The sequence below is a fragment of the Gobius niger genome, assembly GCF_951799975.1.
Source record: "Gobius niger genome assembly, chromosome: 7".
Taxonomy (NCBI): Eukaryota; Metazoa; Chordata; class Actinopteri; order Gobiiformes; family Gobiidae; genus Gobius; species Gobius niger.
Window position 1 is genome coordinate 7,091,674 of NC_136858.1, and position 22,502 is coordinate 7,114,175.

The window sequence follows — 22,502 nt, forward strand, 5'->3', positions numbered from 1 at the left end:
TGACTGACGGCACTTTGGACCTGAATGAACACCTTTGACAGTGACAGTGTGCATGTGAATTAAACTCACTAAATCTGACAATAACACATGATTGCATGGACAACATTTGTCTGGTTTCGACAAATCTTTAATCAAGGTGAACAGACATAATTATGTCCATTGTATCACAGATCATAATAGATCTGATTAACATTTGAACACAAATGTTTTCAAATAGGTTGAGTACAAGAGAGAAATCAAAATACAGTAGTTACATCCTCAGATTTTTTTTGTGACTAATAACATGCACAGGAGAAAAGAAACAAGCTAATAACATATGTAATTAATCTTTGATGTTGCTTTTTGATCATTTATACAGCATGACCGTATGCATGTGACCTAAATCTCTCTCGGGCTCCCAAACAAAGTGGCTTACGCTGCCATAAAAGACCTTACATAAAAACGTCTCCCTCCTCCATCCACTTCCAGCTGGTGTAGGTTTAACTTGGAGCATTGCTGAGAAAGTGCACACAGACTCTGTGCTGAGCCCCAGAGGTGTCAATATTTGCACAGATCGCTATAAAACAGCATTACTCTGTATTACTCTGTATATGCCTAATATGGCCGCACCAAGCAGCTCCAGTGGTCTTTGGATGAGGACAACACGGATGAATAATGCATGGATGTTCTGGGTCCATCTCCAGGGCTTTGGGGCTTTAAAGCTGCTTCTATGTCCACAACAAAGTCAGGGCAGAGGTGTGTGTGTGTGCGTGCGTGCGTGCGTGTGTGCGTGTGTGTGTGTGTGTGTGTGTGTGTGTGTGTGTGTGTAGGTGTGTGTGTGTGTGTGTGTGTGTGTGTGTGTGTGCGTGCGTGCGTGCGTGCGTGCGTGTGTGTAGGTGTGTGTGTGTGTGCACAGCACTCTATTCTACTCTCCTCACCCCTCCCTCTCTCCTCCCCTCACCTCCTCTCCTCACCCTTCTCTCCTCACCCCTCTCCTCACCCTTCTCTTCTCTCCTCACCGCTCCTCCTCCCCTCACCTCCTCTCCTCACCCTTCTCTCCTCACCTCTCTCCTCACCCCTCCTCCTCCCCTCTCTCCTCTCCTCAGCTCCTCTCCTCACCCTTCTCTTCTCACCTCTCTCCTCACCCCTCCTCCTCCCCTCTCCTCACCCTTCTCTTCTCTCCTCACCGCTCCTCCTCCCCTCACCTCCTCTCCTCACCCTTCTCTTTTCACCTCTCTCCTCACCCCTCCTCCTCCCCTCTCTCCTCTCCTCAGCTCCTCTCCTCACCCTTCTCTTCTCACCTCTCTCCTCACCGCTCCTCCTCCCCTCACCTCCTCTCCTCACCCTTCTCTTCTCACCTCTCTCCTCACCGCTCCTCCTCCCCTCACCTCCTCACCCCTCCTTCTCTTCTCCCCTCACCCCTCCCTCTCTCCTCACCTCTCCTCTCCTAATAGTCCTTTCTGTGTGGAGTGTGTCATGTAAACTACAAGCTAAACCTCCAGCTTGGTCCTGGTGATGTTTTAGTCAAATACAAGAAAACTCAGTGTATAACGACAGTATTCTACTTTGACCTTCACCTAAATCCCTCTCTTGAATGACTCCCCATCCTAGTTACTCTTGTGCATGTGTAAATGCAGTAATAGAGTTGGCTGTTGATTTGACACTGACCCGCTGACCCGCATTGCCTTATTTCCTGATGATGCCAGTCTAAAGCCAGCGCCGTGTGAGCGTGTGGAGGAAATCACTCATTGGAATGATGCTGACTGCACACAGCACCAACCTTGCCGCTGACAACTTATTTCCAGGCCCGATTCCTCCGGTACGTCTATAAAGCTTCCTTGCGTTTACAATTAGGCTAATGGGGTTCAGCCTACTTTCCCGCTTTTATTAGCTCGGATTTACGGCGCCCTTATCGACATGCCAAATCCATCTCCTGCGCTCACTGGCATTTTAATGTGTAAACAGAGAAAGAGCTCATGTTAAATGATGGTCAAATGGTAGGTCAGGGTTACCAGAATACTAATAAAAGCCTATAATAGTAGGTGGCATGGAGGCCGAGTGGCTCACCCTGGTTCAGATCATATACAGGAAACTTTTTGCATTTAGAGACATCAATTTGAAACTTTTACTGTAGATTCCTGACATGAATATGAGATAAGAATGTGTTGCAGGTTTTCTGTCATTTTATGTTTTTCTTATTAAAAAATAAGGCATTTTATGCATAAACATTTTCAGTGGCAAAATGTTAATAGGATCGAGCCAGCTTTAATTTTCTGTTTTTATTGTGTGGACTTTTTCAGAGGGAATTGTGGATATCTTGTTTAGTTTTTAAAAAAATAAGCTGTTTGTTTGTGAAAAATGTGTGTGGAAAATTGTGGGGGAAAAAAGTAAAGTTTTTAAATGGTTAAAATCGGTCCAAGGACGACTGAGAAACATCCTGTTAAAGTCTTCAATTCAGATGCAGGCTGTTTAAATGCACACGGGCTAAAAGGGCGATCGATAACACGCAGTGCTTCAATACTTGTCAACAATGTTGTCGTTGAAGATTGACTTGAAACAAATATATTTATACATTTGCCTCTTCACATAACGTTAGGGTCCATCCAGAGAGGAGAGAGGAGTCAATCAGAAAGGACAGAGTTTCATTAAACACTAATTATGTCCGAATCTAGAAAAAACCTAGCCTCTGTTTAGCTTAGGATTTTTCAGGAACCGAGGCAGAATTAAAGGGTTTTCACCTACGGAGAGCTTAGAGTCTCACCTTTCAAACGAGCATGTGGCCATGGCTATAACATAGAATATGCTGTGGCGCTGCAAATATCATGAAAATGGTCTGGATTGTTGGCTCTCTACAGCTAAATCTCAAAAACCGCGCAGCACTCAACGTGTTATACAAGTTATTGTGAAGATTAAATATTTCCAGGTAAAAGTGCATCTTAACATATCGGGCCCGATCTTGTGCATCAAAACGGAGACGATAGCGTGACATTTTGCGCTCAGTAGGAGCGCACTTTGTGATCTTGCCACTCCAGACTTAGCGCATTTAAGTGGGTGGAGACACACATTTTCCTCCAACCAGAACGACTCCGCGTCCAGGAGAGTGGTTGTGTGGGGTGAACATGTGCTTTTGTTTTGCTTCGCGTTCACGCCAAGCGCGGGCCGATCCGCGCCACAGCGGACGCTGTAGCTCTTTTTCTCTCGAGACGTGAACATCGTTTAGCTCACGATGGGGTAAATATAGTTTTTAGTTTGACCTGTGAGAGCCTAAGGCTTAAAGGAATAGGCCACCGTTTTTACATACTAAGAAATGTTCTTACATAACCTTAGACGTGTTAATATATCCCCGTCTTTTTCCGTGCGCTCTGTCACGCACACGGAGCACATACGCAGCCTCTCCCATATGTCAGATAGCTCCGAAAAAGCTCACGATAGAAGCTACCAAGCTCTTCCACGTGTTGCCTATTTAAATAAAGTTACGTGAAGTGTTTTCATGCAAAGTATATTTACACAGAAATGTAGCATGTCGATTTTATAAGCAAATAAAAAGGGGGACTATATTGTGAGGCGTAATGATACGAGGAGCAAAACGTCCGCGCAGTAACTCCTAAAGGTTATTGACGGAAGTGAGCGGGGGAAGTCTTTAGGAGTTACTGCGCGGACGTTTTGTATGTGCTCCGTGTGCGTGACAGAGCGCACGGAAAAAGACCAGACGGGGATATATTAACACGTCTAAAGTGAGGTAAGAACATATCTCAGTATGTAAAAATGGTGGCCTATTCCTTTAAGAAAGAACGCAAGACAGCGCAATGTAAACGAGGAAGTGAATGTCAGCCTGTTTCCATCAGTGCAGTCACCTCCTCTTGTGACGCCCCCTCACAGGTGGCGGAGGCGAATGGCACATATAGCGCCGCCACTCGGAAAATAATTCGCCAAGAGCCTGCGCCGCCCCGTGCGCCACCACAAGATCTGGCCCATCATGTTAAGAGACCAAAATGACCAAAACCCTAAAAATTGGGGACAAAAAAGCTGCTTGCTCTCTGCTTTTTAAGTCAGCAGCCATTAATGTCACTGGTCTCGTTATAGCAGCTTGCTTTTTTACATATTATTATATATGTAAAAAATGAAAACAATGATTGCTTGCACTGAAAAGCCTCTTGTTTTTTGTTGTTGTTTTGCACATGGTGCAATGCATGTTTTTGAAAGTCCTACTCAGGTTTTCCATATTGTACAAACATTGTTAAGCTTCCTGCCACCACTGTCTGAGCCCTCTTTGACTCACAGGTTCAGTCTCAGCAGGTCCTTGCACACAAAGCCATTCAAAACTGTTATTTCTGCTCACATCCAAAACACATTCCAAAACAGGGCCTTACAGTTGGGGAAACAGTATCAATTGTGTAGGGTTAAAACTTCCATGACCAATATAAGTACTTTAGTAACACAAAAGCCAAACCCTTTGCTCTCCATCTCAGTGGCCTCTGTGGCAATCCAGGACCAATTTTACTTCAGGTTTTTTAGGGTTTCTGGTAAGTTTTCAAGATGGAATGTATACATAAACATGGGGACAGATCCATCAGCAGAAACCCTGAAAACCAATTGGTCCTGGAACACCCTAGAGGATGGAAAGTAAAGGCACCATGTTACCACCCATACAGCCGCTAGATCACTGAAAACTCAAATAGGCACTAATATTTACTTGTATTTCCCCATAAAAAGTTGCATAATGCACCTTTAAATAAGTAAAGAAATGACGTATGGTTAATGGGCCTTTTGATTGTCAGTTGCAGATCACTTCATTTACATTTAAATACACAAGAAACCACAGTCAGAACCTCAGATTCATATTCATACTTCTATATACTAGCATTAAACGTATTGTTCTTGTGTGACAGTGTTTGGTCCACGTTCTTAAAATTGTTGTGCTGCTCTCTACTGTCCTGACTGAATTATTGACCATTATTCAGGGTCCATACAGGCAGAAGCAAGTCAAATGTAATGCTTTTTAATGGCCACATTTGAATGAAAAACAACAGTTCAGATTCAGTCATGATGCAGGAGTGGCACAGATTTGTCATTCCGCTGGTACATATTAAAGTAGAACAGTAACAGCGGCAGGAGGTGGAATAAAGCCGGCGAGAACACAGGTGACATTTCAAGTTCAAGTTTATTTATCACATGCAAGTACAACGCACCAAAAGCAATGAAACGAGTTTTGCCTGGCGCTCCGTCACTGAAAAAGAAAACTAATCTACCGATAAAAGCATCGATGCAACACCTCAGCTCTCCTTTAGGCTAATGTTGATGAGCCTCATGCCTGAGGATAAAAGCTGACGCTGAAACAGGATCTCAGAGCTTTTACCTCAGGGGAGCAGAGAAACATCACGGTGAAAATCAGTCACAAGTTTGTGCACCTATTTTATATATTTTATGTTGTAGACTTTAGTGTATAGTTTCAGAATCATAACAGACAGAGACTTTTATGTTTTGGAATCTACTGATTTTGAAGTACCTACTAAACATGAATATACAGCGCCCCCTGCTGTCTCAGTTCAACATGTTTAGCAGCTTCATATACAGGATTGTAGAAGAGACATTTAAAAAAGAAATATCAGTGATGCATATTGACCTCGGCTTTGGAAAGTCCCACATTGGTCGACCTCTAATAGAGACATTTCTTTATATTTCGATGATAGAAACCTCCACAATAATAATACAATTGAGAGGTTAAAAAATGACATTAAAATGAATGACTTAAAATATCTTCCTATATAGTAGTCCTCAAAAGTGTGGATGTTTGGACTATTTTTCAAAGAATAAAGATATTTTATAAAATATTTTTTGTCACTCATAGTTAGTGGTTGTGTGAAGCCAAGTCAAACAACTGAGTTCTTCTGAGCTCTTTTTATATCATAATGAAAACAGAAAATAATAAAAAATGACCCTGATCAAAAGTTTGCATACCCCAGTTTTTAGCACTGTGTATTTCCCCTTTAGCATCAGTGACAGCTTGGAGTCTTTTGTGGCAGTTGTGGATGAGGTTCTTTATTTTTTCTGATGGTAAAGCTGCCCATTCTTCTTGGCCAAAAGCCTCCAGTTCCTGTAAGTTCCTGGCTGTCTTGCATGAACTGCACGTTTGAGATCTCCTCACAGTGGTTCAATTACATTGAGGTCAGGAGATTAAGATGGACACTAACGGAACCTTCACTTTATTCTGCTGGAGCCAGTGCATCAGAGAACCACCTCCATATTTCACAGTAGGTATGGGGCACTTTTTGTAATCAACAAGACCTATGATGAAATTCTGCCAGAGTATGTATCCGTTGAGCACAACTTTATATCGGCTTTCGGCCAGGCCCCTTCATATCGGTATTGGACCCCAAAAATCCATGTTGGTCGGGCCCTAATCCGTTCAGTCATGTCCTCTACATGTCGGCCCATGTTGGTATGAGCCACCAAAGCTTAAAGCCTGGACGTGCGGATGGCCTCGCAGAAGCGAGTCTGCGGCTGTGTGTTAAATGACTTCATTAACCTTTCCCATCCACAACAGAGCAATTATTTACAGGTAATCTCATAGAGAGGAACAGCCCATTGAACAACACAGGAGAGACAAATGCATACTTCAGACAGCCCATTATCACACATGCATAATTGAACATCTTCACAAAACACTGAACGCATGCATTAATATGACTACGGGTGTGGCTGCGTCTGCTCACGAGGATAACGGAATAATATGTGTGAGGGATTCATGTCTTGGCATTTGCAGCTGTTTTAGATCACTTATTCTTTTACATATGGAAAATGAGCCATCACGTAGGGCCTCCAAACTTGGAGAGTGATTAGTTAACCAGCACACTGTGTCGCTGTGTCACAAGAACAAATAAACTGCCGCAGAAAGGCTGGCAAATATAAATGTGTGGCCATTGTTCAGCAAGACACAGAAAATGCTTTTTTTGCAATTTTCCCGAGGGCCAGGCTGGTGAGATCTGGCTCCCAGCAAAGTGAACACTTGTCCATCCATCCATCCATTTTCTTCCGCTTTATCCGGGGCCGGGTCGCGGGGGCAGCAGTCTCAACAGAGATGCCCAAACTTCCCGATCCACACACACCTCCTCCAGGTGTTCTGGGGGGACCCCGAGGCGACACCAGGCCAGCTCGGAGACATAGTCCCACCACCGTGTCCTGGGCCTTCCACGAGGCCTTGTCCCACTAGGACATGCCTGGAACACCTCCCGCGGGAGGCGACCAGGAGGCATCCGAAACAGATGCCCGAGCCACCTCAGCTGGCTCCTTTCGACGTGAAGGAGCAGCGACTCTACTCTGAGCTCCTCCCGGGTAACTGAGCTCCTCACCCGATCTCGGAGGGTGCGCCCAGCCACCCTGCGAAGGAAACTCATTTCGGCCGCTTGTATTCGCGATCTTGTCCTTTCGGTCATTACCCAAATCTCATGACCATAGGTGAGGGTGGGAACGTAGATCGATCGGTAAATCGAGAGCTTTGCCCCCCGACTCAGCTCCCTCTTCACCACGACAGACCGATACAGCGACCGCATCACTGCTGACGCCGCACCGATCCGTCTATCGATCTCACGCTCCATCCGTCCCTCACTCGTGAACAAGACCCCGAGATACTTGAACTCCTCCACTTGAGGCAAGGACTCCCCACCGACCTGCAGAGGGGAAGCCACCTTTTTCCGGTGGAGAACCATGGCCTCGGATTTGGAGGTGCTGATCCTCATCCCGGCCGCTACACACTCGGCTGCAAACCGCCCCAGTGCGTGCTGAAGGTCCTGGTTCGTTGAAGCCATCAGAACAACATCGTCCGCAAACAGCAGAGATGAGACTCTGAGGCTCCCAAACCGGACACCCTCCGGCCCCTGGCTGCGCCTAGAAATTCTGTCCATAAAAGTAATGAACAGAACCGTGAACACTTGTACTTTGTCCATTTGCTGCATGAAGTGTGTTGAAAGATCATTCATGGTGAAAGTTTTGGAGGCGTTGCACTTTGAAATGAATGATTAAGACAGGTCTGCAGACGGCTTTGTAGGAGGAGTTGATGAAGAGGATGTCCAGAATGGGCTGTTCTTGTGTTGGAGGCGTTTATCTCGTGGTTGTGTGTTCTTGTTGTGTATTGATGATCTCTGAGGAAAGACTTGTTTGCTCGCGCGCTTTGAGAGTTTCCAAGTGTCCATGTAATCATTGATAGGCTCTGCTACTTTCAGCATGGATGGCAGCATGTTAGCGCAGTGGTTAGCACTTGTGCTTCACAGCTAGAAGGTGCAGGGTTCGATTCCCACCTGGACGGGGCCTTTCTGTGTGGAGTTTGCATGTTCTCCCCGTGTCTGCGTAGGTTTCCTCCGGGCACTCCGGTTTCCCCTACCACTAAATAGGCCAGGATGAATGCGAGTGTATTTGAAATATCTGTGGGGTTGTGGGGATGGGGTATTAATTTATTTATACATTGGAAGAAGTGGAAGATACACTCTTGTGTGTTCAAATACCCTGTGGTGCTAGCGGCGTAGCACGCCACTTTTTTCAACTGCTATCAGTATTTTTTGGGCATAAATCCTTTAATTAATTCTAACAAAAACAAGTAAATCTGATTTATAGTTTAATGGCCCTTTGAAAAAAAAAACACAAAGTCAAAGTTTTAATTGCACTGCCATGACACTTTTTTTATGATCGAATCTCGATTAGTATTTGTGTTTTTATAGTTCATATTGAAATGGAAGCATGTGTACTGCCTTCAGGTCATGCTTTATATTAAGTATTGTCATACTGGAATATGCCCCGTGCCATCCAAGAAGAAGAAACCCACTGATGGAATAGCCTGGTCATTCAGCATGTTCAGGTCATCAGCGGATCTTGTTCTTTGGGCACAAAGAGCCAGATCTTGTGCCCTCTAGCAAATTGAGATTTTCCGCGCTCCGCGCTATGCACCTTCGCCACTTGTGAGAGGGCGTCTCAAGAGGAGGTGACGGAGCACCGCTGACATACATTTCCTCCTTTGCGTCGCACTGCCTTGTGTTCTTCCTTAAAGGGGCTAGATGCAAGTTGGTCAATTTATACTAACTACTGCCACCTCAGGTCTTACGGTAACTGCAGTCTCTATATTAGATGAGTTCATGTGTACCTGTCTGGTCTTCACGCATGCCCTCAGTCACGCAAAAAGACCAAACATGTTTTTAGCATTCGGCTTCTCCCAATGTATTCCTAGCTCCAAACGGGGTGAAGTTGGAAGCGACCAAGCTCTTCCACGGACACAAAGACCAGACAGGGACGTATCAACTTGTCTAAACTCAGGTAAGAATATATCTCAGTATGGAAGAACTGTGAACTATTCCTATAAGCTCGTGCATGACGGCACTTCAGACCCAAAGTAACACCTTTGTGAGTTTTTTAGTTTTAACATTTTTAAACTCTGTCTAGTTCCTTTAAGCATTACAGGCTCACAGGTCAAACTAAAATCTATATTCACCCATCGTGAGCTAAACAATGTTTGTGTCTCGAGAGAGAGAAAAAGCTACAGCAGGTTTCGCTGTGGCGCAGACTGAAATGAGGTCCCAGTCCCAGCACGCCCCCTGAATACATATAGTCAACAGTGGAGGACATAGCCTGAGCATATGTTTAGGTTGAATAGTGTGATTTCTACATAGGTCATTTCATGTACTATCTTTACATCGTCTGTCAAAAAGCCGCACAAAATGGCCCAACAAGTGACATAAAGCGAAAATGATACAAATCACTGGTCTTGGTGGCTTTTGTGTGGATATTCGGTAAATGTCAATGCTGTAACGGCAGTGAGCCACTGCACTACGGTCAGGAGCACCTCGCAGGTCAATAATCCGTTTGTGCATGCTTTATGCACCACCGCTCAACCTTTAAGACACCATAAGCATATAGACCCTCTGTCCTACCGTGAGCATTTCCCCATAATGAACTGGAACTGGCTTTAAAATTCAATCTCCCGTCAAACGGGAACATAAAGGATTTTTGTTTAGTCACAGTATTAGTGGACAAATGTTGTCTTGTACCATGAAAGCGGAAGTCTTGAACTCCCACATGATCAGGGAACTGTGTGTGCTCCTAATGCAGGCTGCTCAGATCTCCCCAAGTCCTTCTAATCAAGCATCAAAGAGCCGCTAACTGCCACTCACATGTGATTCTTGTCTTGAAAGGGACTTTTTGTGGCACTGCCGCCGCACTTATCTCTCATGCATCAGACCGTACGCGTCCTCGCCAGTGCACGCAGCCGACGCGCCTTTATTTATTTTGGGAACGATGGCAGAGAGAGATGTCCGCGAGACTCCGGCAGAGTGGATAGAGCCATCTCCCGAATCAGATCTGCTCCAAAGGCGCATTATGCAGAGGGAAAAAAAGAAATATTGGATGTTTGCACTGGTTACGAAAAATGATACCTCTATCTCTGATCTGCGAGAGGGGGGAAGAAAGTGGGGGGGGTATAAAAAGATCTGCACAAAGGAAAGTAATGGATTGATGGCGCTGTGTTTATTTTGCTGCTCGATGCGGAATTCGGAGCAGTGATTTTCCACACTAGTAAGCAGTGGCCTCGGAAATGATCCCCTTCGTGGCTGTCAGCAAATGCATAATCTTCAGACAGAGGCTGGCGGTCCTGGAATGCAAATCAAGCGCACCTGGATGGATTTCATTATCACGCACGGGCAGGTCTTATCCAGGGTCTCCGATATTGGCAGATCACAGCAGGGCTTTGAAGGAGGACTGACTGGGGGAAAGGGAAAAGGGTCAGACCATTCAGACAGTTTGTTTTCATTGAAATGGAAATGATTTTGTGCAGAACATTGTATAATCCCTCGTCTGACCCCGACTGGCTCGGTGTGACCGAATCAAACTGAAGATGAACAGGAACAGTCTAGACTCCTCTGTTCAAACTCCAGATTCTGGAAAACAAGCAGCTACTTCCCTCTCTCTCGGTACAGCTGCGTTCTTTTCCTTTTTATAGTTTCAGTTTTCTTCTCCACATTGTTCTGCTGGATGCTTTTGTACATTTTGTTCAGTGGACTTTGTGCTGCAGAGTCAGTACTAGCCATGAAGGACCCAGCTAGCTTATGAGCTAAAGACATTTGAGACCTACACATTTCTCCCGCACTTGCAGCACAGTGGAGGCGTCACAAGAGGAACAAAAAAAGGACAAATGAGGAGGTACCCGGGCAAGACTCGCAGCTAAGCCACACAAGCCTCTATTCCTACAACTGTTCTGACTATAATGTTCGGTCATTGGAGAATAAGTCAGAATATATTTGCCTGCTATGCTCTTTCCAGAAGATAGTGAAAGACTGTTGTGGCGTGGAGGGAGCTGCGCAGGAGGAAGAGGGAGCTGACCAGTGTAGTGACATGTAGTGTCCTGTGGTGCCTGTGCTCAAGTGAAAAAGGAAGGCAGTGGATATTCAGCCAGAACCAGCTTTTAGTTTGTTTACGCTATTATGCCGTAACTTGCTCCTCATTCGTCAGTCGGTATCACGTGATTAAATCTTCCCATTTTCAACTTCATTAATAGGGGCACCATCAAACATTTTTGTTTAGAACACAAAAATGTCTTGCTGCTGCCCCGGTTGAAGATGGAACTCCTTTTAATATCGTCGCTTTAAGATAAGATAAGATAAGATAAACCTTTATTCATCTCACAAAGGAGAAATTCACTTGTTACAGTCGGCGTTACTTCACAGTCTTATTGTACAGTCTGACAGCAGTGGGGATGAAGGCTTTGCGGTAGCGCTCCGTCCTGCACTGAGGGTGTCTCAGTCTGCCACTGAGAGAGCTGCACAGCTCTTCTACAGTCCCGTGCAGTGGGTGGGAGGTGTTGTCCATGATGGAGGTGAGCTTGGCTAACACCCTCCTGTCCCTCACCTCCTCCACAGAGTCCAGGGGGCAGCCCAGGACGGAGCTGGCCCTCCTGACCAGCTTGTTCAGTCTGTTCTTGTCCCGCTCTGTGCTGCCCGGGGCCCAGCACATTGCAGCGTAGTGGAGAGCAGAGGCCACCACAGAGTCATAAAAAGTCCTGAGCAGAGGCCTGCTCACTCCGAACGACCTCAGTCTCCTCAGAAGGTGGAGGCGACTTTGGCCCTTCTTGTACAGGGCGTTGGTGTTGTGGGACCAGTCCAGTTTATTGTTGAGGTGAACACCCAGGTACTTGAAACTGTCCACCTCCTCAATGTCCTCCCCCTGGATGTTCAGCGGTGTGTACGGCAGTGGCTTCCTCGTGAAGTCGATCACCATCTCCTTCGTCTTACTGATGTTCAAGCACAGGTGGTTGCGCTCACACCAGTCCACAAAGTCTATGATGACTGACCGGTACTCCAGGTCGTTCCCCTTAGACACACAGCCCACGATGGCGGAGTCGTCGGAGAACTTCTGGAGATGACTACTACTAACGACTTTGTGCTAATATCAAGATCTTTGGATGGTTATATGCGTGTGTTCTTTTTTGTTCTTTTAATTTTTTTAATGGTGTTGGAAATTGTCCAGACAAGGCCATCATTCCAGGAGCTTGAACCCAGACTCTCTCATGACCAGAGACGATTGGTGGGACTCAGTTTCCCACCAATCGAGAAAGAATATATTTTTGGGAAAAATTGGTGATTTTCGCTTTTATGAAAATTCTTTAGTTGAGCTCACGAAGAAGCCTCACCATGTTTTAGATAACAGTATTGGTATATTTAAAAGCATGAAATCTCAGGGTGAAAAAGTCGGAGAAGTAGTGCACGCCGTGGGGGCGTGGCTTCATGATTATGCAACACTTCCCCGTGTGTCTCACGGAGGACGGCTGCTGTTACTTTTCCAGGCTAACTTTTCCAGTGCGACTGATGATGCCCTGGCTGTTAGCATGCACAACGCCCCCTGCTGACCATTACGTTTCCCCCTTTAGAGCGTGTTTTAAGACAGAAGGATGTGTTATGAAAATAACTAAGTGAGGAAACTGGATTTGATCACAATAGTGACCGAGTTTGCTGAGCAGAAGGCAGGCAAAGGCTACTTCAGACGGGTGAGTGAAAGTTTGTGTATTTTGGCTGGTGGCCGCTGAGCCAAGGTGTCGGTTTGCTTTTTGATGAGCCCATTGTTGTGCTGTAAGCTAACGTGGTGTGTTCAGTGGGTTGGATTTGTTTGTGTGACCGTGTGTGTTCTTCTTTCCCTCTGGTCAAATGTGCGTGTGTTGGGATAATGTTGCTAGTTGTCATTGTGTTGCTAGTTGCTGTAGAGGTCGGCTCTATGGGAAGTGGATTTATGCAAGAGATATTTATCTATATATTACCTGTTTGCAAACCTATTTTTTTTTCTTTGATGGCACATTTTTCTTGCTTTTTGCCTTTTCTCCCCCCTGTGCTTTATGGGGGGAGCGAGTATGGCTTAACTAAATGAGATGTAAATGAGCCCTATTGTCATGAGCAGCAGAGAGAGGTGAGAACTGACTGGGCACATATTACTTACATAAAATAGGGGAATATATTAGTCAATACATTGCGTAACTCGACTTCCAAGTGCATTTAAATGAATGAACAAAAAGAAGCCAAACTCCAGCCAAATAAAATACAGCACCAGATCAAGTTGGAAGTTGGTGTATAAGATCTGCTGTTGGGTGTAGTTAATGTAGTCAAAACAAAACACAAGACATTGGTGAAAGCCAAGGAAAAGGAAATCTCTGACGGCACTTTTGCTCAGTGGCTTTATTTACATTTTGTTTACATTTTGCCAAAAGTAATTATTCAACTTGAGAGAGCATCACTGAGGTGACACTTCATCCAATCCATCCTGAGAGCCTGTCGGTGGGCTATAGGGCTTTGGGAAACGGTTTCCGATTTGCCTTATATTCTTAACGTTAATGTTTTTTTCAGGATCCAGCTGGTTTTGTCCCAGATTAATTTTGAGTCGAGTGTTTTCACATGCATCAAACATCATCAATCAATCAATCAATCAATCAATCAATCAATCAATCAATCAATCAATCAATCAATCAATCAATCAATCAATCAATCAATCAATCAATCAATCATTATCTATTTATATAGCGCCTTACCAACATTCAAAAGGTGCACATGGTGATTTTAAAGACAGAAAAGGTCCTGTGTATCATATACCTGTATATTATGGGTCTCGCGCCACACGTTCGTAAAGATTACAACAATTTGATTTTATCCGGTGGTTGTGGTGCAACCCAATCCCAAAAGCAGCTGGGATTTCCGTGCCTCTGTCCTGTGATCTTTCAGTCTCCGGTGTCCTCCGTACACATGCTTCCTCCCAGCAAAACCGCATCAGAAGACTGGATTTATATACTCCCCTTTTTACCGTCAGGCTGCAGCAGCTTCGTCTTTGGCCACGCATTGACGGATGGATTAGCTGCAGGATTCCGTGGGGGGTCTCTGTGGAGGAAATCACCGTTTGGCGTGGGAGATAATGAAGTCGCCACGGCGTGGCCTTGTGTGTGAATGAGGGATGATGCATGGAGCACTGGGTCAGGATAAGCTGTTCTATCCGTTTTGGGGAAGGTCTCTCTCAGAAGTGTCGTCTACATTCTTAATCATCTTATTAACCTTTTCACCACAACAGCAGATGATCTGTCACATCAGAGGACCCTGGGACACTTTGAGTCAATAATACATCATATCAAACACAGGCGGTAATTACTGAGGCTTTGTGATGGCACTGAAAAGATGGCCAGAGGTTGTTTCCAAGGAATAAAGGTTTATTTTAACTGATGGAAATCTGTCCAGTTGTGACAGCAGTACAGAACATACATTTATTTTTTTACGTCTACCAGAGCAGGAGGGACATGTTGTCCATAACATCAGTGTATTAGTATTTTATGCAGCCACAGTCAACAGTGACAGTATGACGGAATCGACTTTGAGCAGAGGTGAATCTGAGCATGCAGGGGCTATTTTTATTGTTAAAAAAAACGGTCAAAAATGAAGAGAATGAGTGTTATATTTGTGAGGAAAAGCAGAACCTGTTAAAACATATTTATATTTGGGAGTGAAAAAAAGACTACGGTAAACAATAGAGATATACATTTAATATATAAAATATACATGTACCAACAAAACAAAAACAATGGGATTTGGTGGCTTTTCAAATATACAATACAACGAGAGATGTAAGTGTGGATATTATATACAGTACATATGCATGTATAGGGCCAGTCTGGTATCGGAAAAGAAATTTAGGTTCTACCAGGATCAAAGAAATGAAAGTATCGAAAAGATCTTTAGATCTAAGTTCTGATGCTGTTGGTCAGGGCCAGGAGTAAAGGAAGTGAGGAAAGTATGTGCAAATGGAAGGCAGTTTCCATCCATCACCACACAGTGATGGAGATGAGGATGGACCACACGGTGATGGAGGAGAGGATGGACCTCACGGTGATAGAGGAGAGGATGGACCACAGGGTGATGGAGGAGAGGATGGACCACAAGGGTGATGGAGGAGAGGATGGACCACAGGGTGATGGAGGAGAGGATGGACCACAAGGTGATGGAGGAGAGGATGGACCACACGGTGATGGAGGAGAGGATGGACCACATGGTGATGGAGGAGAGGATGGACCACACGGTGATGGAGGACGAGAGGATGGACCACACAGTGATGGAGAAGAGGATTGTCCACACGGTGATGGAGGACGAGAGGATGGACCACACAGTGATGGAGAAGAGGATTGTCCACATGGTGATGGAGGACAAGAGGATGGACCACACAGTGATGGAGAAGAGGATAGACCACACGGTGATGGAGGAGAGGATGGACCACATGGTGATGGAGGAGAGGATGGACCACACGGTGATGGAGGAGGAGAGGATGGAACACGGTGATGGAGGAGAGTTCAGTTTTACGGTCTGACATCTGGAGGTCAGCAGCTCATGTATAGGGAGAAGAGCTAGGGAGAAAGTACACAGCACTGAGGGACTCCGGTGCTGATGGTCAGAGTGTCTGGCAGGATGTAGAAAATGGAGCTTTGTCTTACAAAGCCTTGTCATTAATTTCACCCCATGGTGAAAATATAAATGACCAAATTAGATCACACTGTTATACCGCGGTCCAAAACCTCCATCCAGCCTTATGTGAGTCCTCCGAGCTCTTTTCCTGCGTTCGTTTCTGCGTCCTGTCTCTAAACAGATGCGTGCGACACTAGCAGTCAGTGTGCAGGCACCTGCTCTTTCTTAGATAATCATCTTGTGCTGCCATTACCGCTAATGCAATATCCAGCCGGGATTTGATTTGCACCTTTTAATAAGCAATATTTCACATTATTGCATAACTGCAAGCAACAGCTATACTTAGAATAAATGATCCATATGACAGTGCAGCCAAATAGCAGCTGCATTGGTGTGTTTGTGAGTGACAAGGTGATCTGCAAAGTCAAGTGTGCGGTGGTGTTGCAGCTGCGTGACAGTGGCCATTGCTGATGGATGGTTTCTCTGTGTGATGGGAGCGTTGAGGACGGGGGGAGGGGGGGGGGGGGGTCAGAGATCACCAGGTGATGGGAGGAGGGAGGACAAGTCAGACATTTCCACTGTGGCATTTTTTAATTGGCTATTACAACTGCCAGATAAAAATAGGCAATCACTGCAATACGGTTGTTTTATCCAGGAGGACTTATTTTAAACAATATACATGCAGTACATACTCACTCTGCTACTGTGGACATCCTGTGAGCTCTCTGCCTCTTTCCCTTTAAATATATGCTGTACTTCCCTTCTAAGATTCTTTTGAATGTCTCAACATCTTAAACAATAAGAAAAACCTTTGTTTCTGTGTGTTCATCTTACAAACGGCGCACCTGCAAGGCTCAGGCCAATTATTTCCAGAATAAATTCAAAAACACCAAAATGATGGAGTTGAAAGCTGCAGCACCGCTTGAGTGTGACACGGGCAGCTGCATGACTCAGAGAGCGCCAGTTCACAGTCTATTCACACTTCGTATAATGCTATTTTCATTTTTTACTCCCCGGTGTATTCAGGGAGAAGGGCAAATGCATTATCTTAATATGGTCTATCAAATTCAATGACGCACTGAGCTATAAGTGTCCGTGCAGACAGCTGTCAGTTCAACTCTGCAGCGGAATGGATCATAGAGCTATATACTACAATGACAGGGATATTAAGAGGAACCGACTCATGTTACAGTGTGATACATGAATAAGCACAGACTGACTGGGACAGAACAACACTCGGGAACAGAACAAGCAGCAGACACATTTTATACACAGCAGGTAACACGCAGAAGAGTTCATTTATCAAGACAAGTGCTAAATAGTTGCTTGGACGCCAGACTCACCGCTCTACCAGCGATTGAGTCAAGTGACCATGGCATAAACTGCATTTCCACAGCAGACATAGGTGGCGAAGGGCAGCCATTATGCATCACAAAACTCACCTTCAGCTTCAATGAACAGTTTAGGGGAGGCCGGACAGAAGGTTTATGCACAACTGCAGCCTACACCTTGATGTCCGGGAGACTCCAGAGGCACCAGCAGCTTCAAATACCTGTCTGCTGCTTTGTAGCAGCTGTTCTCTTAATCTGATGTGTTTGTCTGGCAGAAACCGTCCATATTGTGCCTTTATCTGCACAAACCCGTGTGTGCTCTGAATCTCTGAATGATTTAGATTAATCTTTGTTCTTTCAGACTATGGGCCTGTAGTCACGTGGAACTGTGACAGACTTCTTAAAGCAGTCAGTGTGTCAGTGTGTGAACAAACATATTATGTGGGAGCACTACTGAGTACGACTTGCAATTTACAGACAGATTCCATGTACTCCAGTTCGCTCCACTCCACACTCCGGTGTAAATAGTTTTCTATTATAGTTAATGCTTTGACCTGCTCTGAAGGCCTCCATTGCCTAGCCTGCTGCTTCAGTCCTGTCCGACAAAAATATGAAACAGCGTTTTTCAGCTACAGTTTAGCACCAAAGGGGAAGGAGAACACCGGCAACATCTGGATTTTCAAAGTAAATCCTCTCTATGGAAACGTCATTATTTAGCACACTGTAACTTGTGTAGTCATCACATCAGCAGGAGTTTTCAGCTTGTCTGGTTTTAATTAGTTATTAATTATTTTACAAGGAGATTATTTTGCCTTGTGCCTTGTGCATGTGGTCTTTGAGCTCCGGGGACCTACGTGGACCTGCAGCTCGGCAAAGAGGTGCCAGTTGGGCTGTGCTTTATTGATAAAGGGGTTTGGAGCCTGTCTGCGAGGCAGGGTGAGGTTGTAGCATTAGCCACACTGAGCACTATATCACTGTGGTCGAATTCAGCAAAACAATTGTTCTCCAACTGGATACACTTTCATTCTGCTGTTCCGCCTCTGAAATATAACCTCATTTGACATTAAACAGATTGTTTTCTGTAATTTGAACACCATTTATCATCATCTTTAGTCATTAGTCATTGTCATGATCAATAATGGACATTTAAGTGTGACTTTTCCAGTTGCACAGCAGGATTTTTGTCTGGTCATTTGCATGTGTTTGATCAAATGAAAGTGTCTCATTAGTGATTCAAAGGCAGCTGTTTACATGCACGCTCATTACTGCCGTCAGATAAGCCCTGTGTGAGCCAAGAGCTGCTCACTACACTTCCATCTATGGGAATTCTCTATGGGTATCAATGGGTATTTTCAGTCACATCATGACCAGGCAGTGTTTTGGAATTGAACTTTTTCTTGCGGTGACTCTTAATATAAAGGCTTCGTACCCATTTCAATCATTGTAATAGAGTGAATCCATTATGCCACGTTATATTCTACTGTGTACACAGTTATGATGGAAAAACTAAAGAGACCACATCTGTGTTCCGGTGGCAGCATAGTGTTATGTTCAATTAGTAACTCAAGTCTAACCGATTAGCCTAGTGGAGGCTAATAGTGTAAACTGGGTCACGCTGCCGCTTGAAAGAACTGGCCAATACTATTTATTATCAGTGTTCATAAGATACCCCTATATTTACAATCACCTGTCTTTGCACAATTCCAAACTCTTTGCACCCCCTGAGATTCTTGAAAGCTGATGTAAGTGAGTCTCTCCATTGTGAGATCAATAAAGTAAATCTTATCATATTTTAGAAAGTTTGCAGTTTACAATCAAGTTTGGACTACAACAAATAATCCCAAATGATCTGGCTCCATTTGAAGAAACTCATTTGAACTCATTATTTTTATGACATTGTATTAACTATAACTAACTATAACAACATTAGCAACAGAAGAATTAATAACAAAAAAGCGAAATGTAAAAGTAAATGGTGAAAGTACTATGTGAATAATAAAACAGCAGTATGAATGCCCACGTGAGTGAGCACATGCATCTGTCCATCACTCTCCAGTGTACACAGACTGCCTCAGTGTCAAAGGGCTCATGGGTCTTCCTTCCTCCCACCAGCTCTTCACATTTGGAGAGTGAAACTGTCGCCTGCAGAGCCGTGTGCTCTCAGATCACTAACAGACTGCACTCCTCTGGATGTGTGGGCTGCATATGCTAAGTATCCAATGGCCCCAGCCGCCCCCAGACAGTGGGAGGACACGCCATCCTGGAAACTATATTCAGGGCTAAGAGAGGCACCCGTCCTGGGAACCATAATCAGGGCTAAGAAAGGCACCTGTCCTGGGAACCATAGTCAGAGCTAAGAGAGGTACCCGGCCTGGGCACCATAGTCAGGGCTAAGAGAGGCACCTGTCCTGGGCACCATAGTCAGAGCTAAGAGAGGCACCCGTCCTGGGCACCATAGTCAGGGCTAAGAGAGGCACCCTGGGCACCATAGTCAGGCTATGAGAGGCACCTGTCCTGGGCACCAAAGTCAGGGCTAAGAGAGGCACCCGCCCTGGGCACCGTAGTCAGGGCTAAGAGAGGCACCTGTCCTGGGCACCATAGTCAAGGCTAAGAGAGGCACAGTGCCTGGGCACCAGTCAGGGCTAAGAGAGGCACCTGTCCTGGGCACCATAGTCAGGGCTAAGAGAGGCATCCTGGGCACCATAGTCAGGGCTAAGAGAGGCATCCTGGGCACCATAGTCAGGGCTATGAGAGGCACCTGTCCTGGGCACCATAGTCAAGGCTAAGAGAGGCACAGTGCCTGGGCACCAGTCAGGGCTAAGAGAGGCACCTGTCCTGGGCACCATATTTGTTTATTATCTTTGTGTTCAAACATTTTTTTGGTGATTAATGCATCTTCATTTTATATCATTGACCATGAATTAACTATAACTTAAATGTAATACCAAAAACAAAGTTATTTTTCTGCAACGTTGAACATTTATTGAGAATCAAATTCCCCCCCCCCCAAAAATAAAAAAAAATCCAATTTTTTACACAATAAAAGCCAAACACATTTGAACATGTAAGCAGCAGCAAAGTTCCTATTTTCTTCGGTAACAATGAAGCCCTTTTCTTAACCAAAAATAATAACAACAACAATAAAATATAATACAGTAGTGAAATAAAATCATGCAATGCTAAGTATATCCCAAGAATGCTAGGAAGCTTGCGTTTCTCTCATTCACCTGGCTTCACAAGCTATGCCTTTCTTATTTTGCTTAAGCTGTTATGCGTTGCTATGGTTATGATGTAGCGGAGTGACGTTACAGCTCTACTTCCGGATCCACATAGACCGGCAGATGTGCGAGAAACTACACAAAAACTTCAACACCACAATCAATATTTCTGAAACTCAACAGAGTTACTGAACAGACCTTTTTATCAGGCCCATTAGCCAAAAATGCTGAACCTACTGCTATAAAAGTAATATTTACCGAAATCGCTACATCCGGGTTTAGCGCAGAAAAATGCTAATGTCCGAGGTGGCGCAGCAGCTACGCTAACCCCAGAAGTAGCGACTTTAATATTACTTTTGTAGCAGTAGGTGTAGCATTTTTGGCTAATGAGTCTGAGAAATAAGAAGGCTCAGTAACTCTCTGCTGAGTTTCAGAAATATTTCTTGTGGTTTTGAAGAGTTTTGTCTTGCATATTTGCCGACTGGTACGGACCCAGAAGTAGAGCTGTGACGTCACACTATACAACCGAATAACAGTGATTTGAGCTAGGAAGCCATCATCAAAGCCAACAAGGGACTGGAATATTTTTTTTACTATAAACCTTTTTTTGTTTTTTTTTACAAATGTAATCCAATGTTCATCACAATACTAAACATTTACATGTTACATGTTATTACCAAGAACAGAAGAATAAATTAATGCACTGTATTGAACAATCTTCCCAGATTAGGAGGTCATCACAATGTATTGTTTAATAGCCATAACACTAAGTAATTCTTTATGCCATGGTCAGTCAGAATTCCAATACTATTACATGTGCATTGTTTTTGTAGTTTTTTAGTTTTGTAGTTAGGCAAGTCAAAGCACTCAAACGTGTGTTTCAGCTACAGTATGTGCACCATCTTCTGTGTTCAAACGCAACGTGACCAAACCTTTCAAGACTGGCTGGCCATCAATCCTGATCCCGTAGGTCTCTGGAGACGTGAAGATCATCACTGGGGAGGCGCTGAGATCCTCAGTGAACCCGTTGGTCTGTTTAAAGAGACAAATAATGTTTAAAGTTGACAGTTTGTTTAGTGTTTCAAGACCACATTTTTTACCTTCAGATAAATGGTTTTCAATAATTTTCACACCAAGTACAATCTTGGAAAATACATTTGGTGCTGTAAGTGCCACTTAGAATTGTCACATTCTGTATATTTACAAAGTGATAAATCAGCTGAGCGTTTCATGACAATAGTGCAGGCATGTCCCAGCCAAGCTTAACCGTGTTGGGCTGATTAAACAGCCTAACCTATCCCATCACAGAAATCTGCAAGTGGAGCTGCATTTACACAATAACCCTTAGTTTATCGTCTCACGTGCCATTCCTCTTGTTCTTGAACTTTAAGCCACAGCAGGACCACATTTTTTAAACTTATAATCACTAGTTTTAGTTTAATCTTATTTCTCTTGATCATGTCCTGCCTCCAGCCCTATAGCCCTTTCAAGACACTGAAAGTTGTAAAGTTGTAAAAGTTGTTACCTGGTCATCACAAATGAGGTCAGCCTGGTTCTCCCCAATGTACGCCATGAGACATCTCAGCAAAACGTCTCTCCTCTTTTCAACCTTTGAAGATGGACTCTATAACACACATGAATTTCATTCAAATTTATTGTAGACATGTTTTATCCCCTACCACAAACCAGGGACCCACAATAATTCACATTGTAAGTGTAAAATGTTCATACATTGTAAAAGTATATACCTGAACCATCTTTTCACCGAGTGCCACCTTTTGAGTTGAATAGTGAGAACATCTTGGCTGTGTTCTCGGATAAACGTTGGCTCCAGAGATATGCCAGCAAGCTGCTGCAATTGTTCACAAATCTGCAGAACAAAAAAACATTTTTGATACACAACCATGTAAATACATACTTAAATGCAACAACATTTTAGAGCCACACCTGAGATTCATCTAAAAAGGCCGGCCACTGATCAAGTAGAGTAGCAACATTGGATCCTTCAGATAAAGCTT

At 44.3% G+C, this 22,502-nt stretch overlaps 1 protein-coding gene and 1 long non-coding RNA gene across 3 annotated transcripts in view; one reads left to right on the forward strand and one right to left on the reverse strand.

The window, feature by feature from the left end:
• nrg3a (neuregulin 3a) overlaps positions 1 to 22,502 on the forward strand; it is a 558,282-nt gene that overhangs the window by 461,279 nt on the left and 74,501 nt on the right. The window lies entirely within an intron of this gene.
• LOC306965526 lies at positions 21,486 to 22,255 on the reverse strand. Its single transcript, XR_013793034.1, has 3 exons — positions 22,233 to 22,255; positions 22,010 to 22,108; positions 21,486 to 21,516 (listed from the first exon to the last, which is right to left on the reverse strand). It is a non-coding gene; the product is annotated as an uncharacterized lncRNA (long non-coding RNA).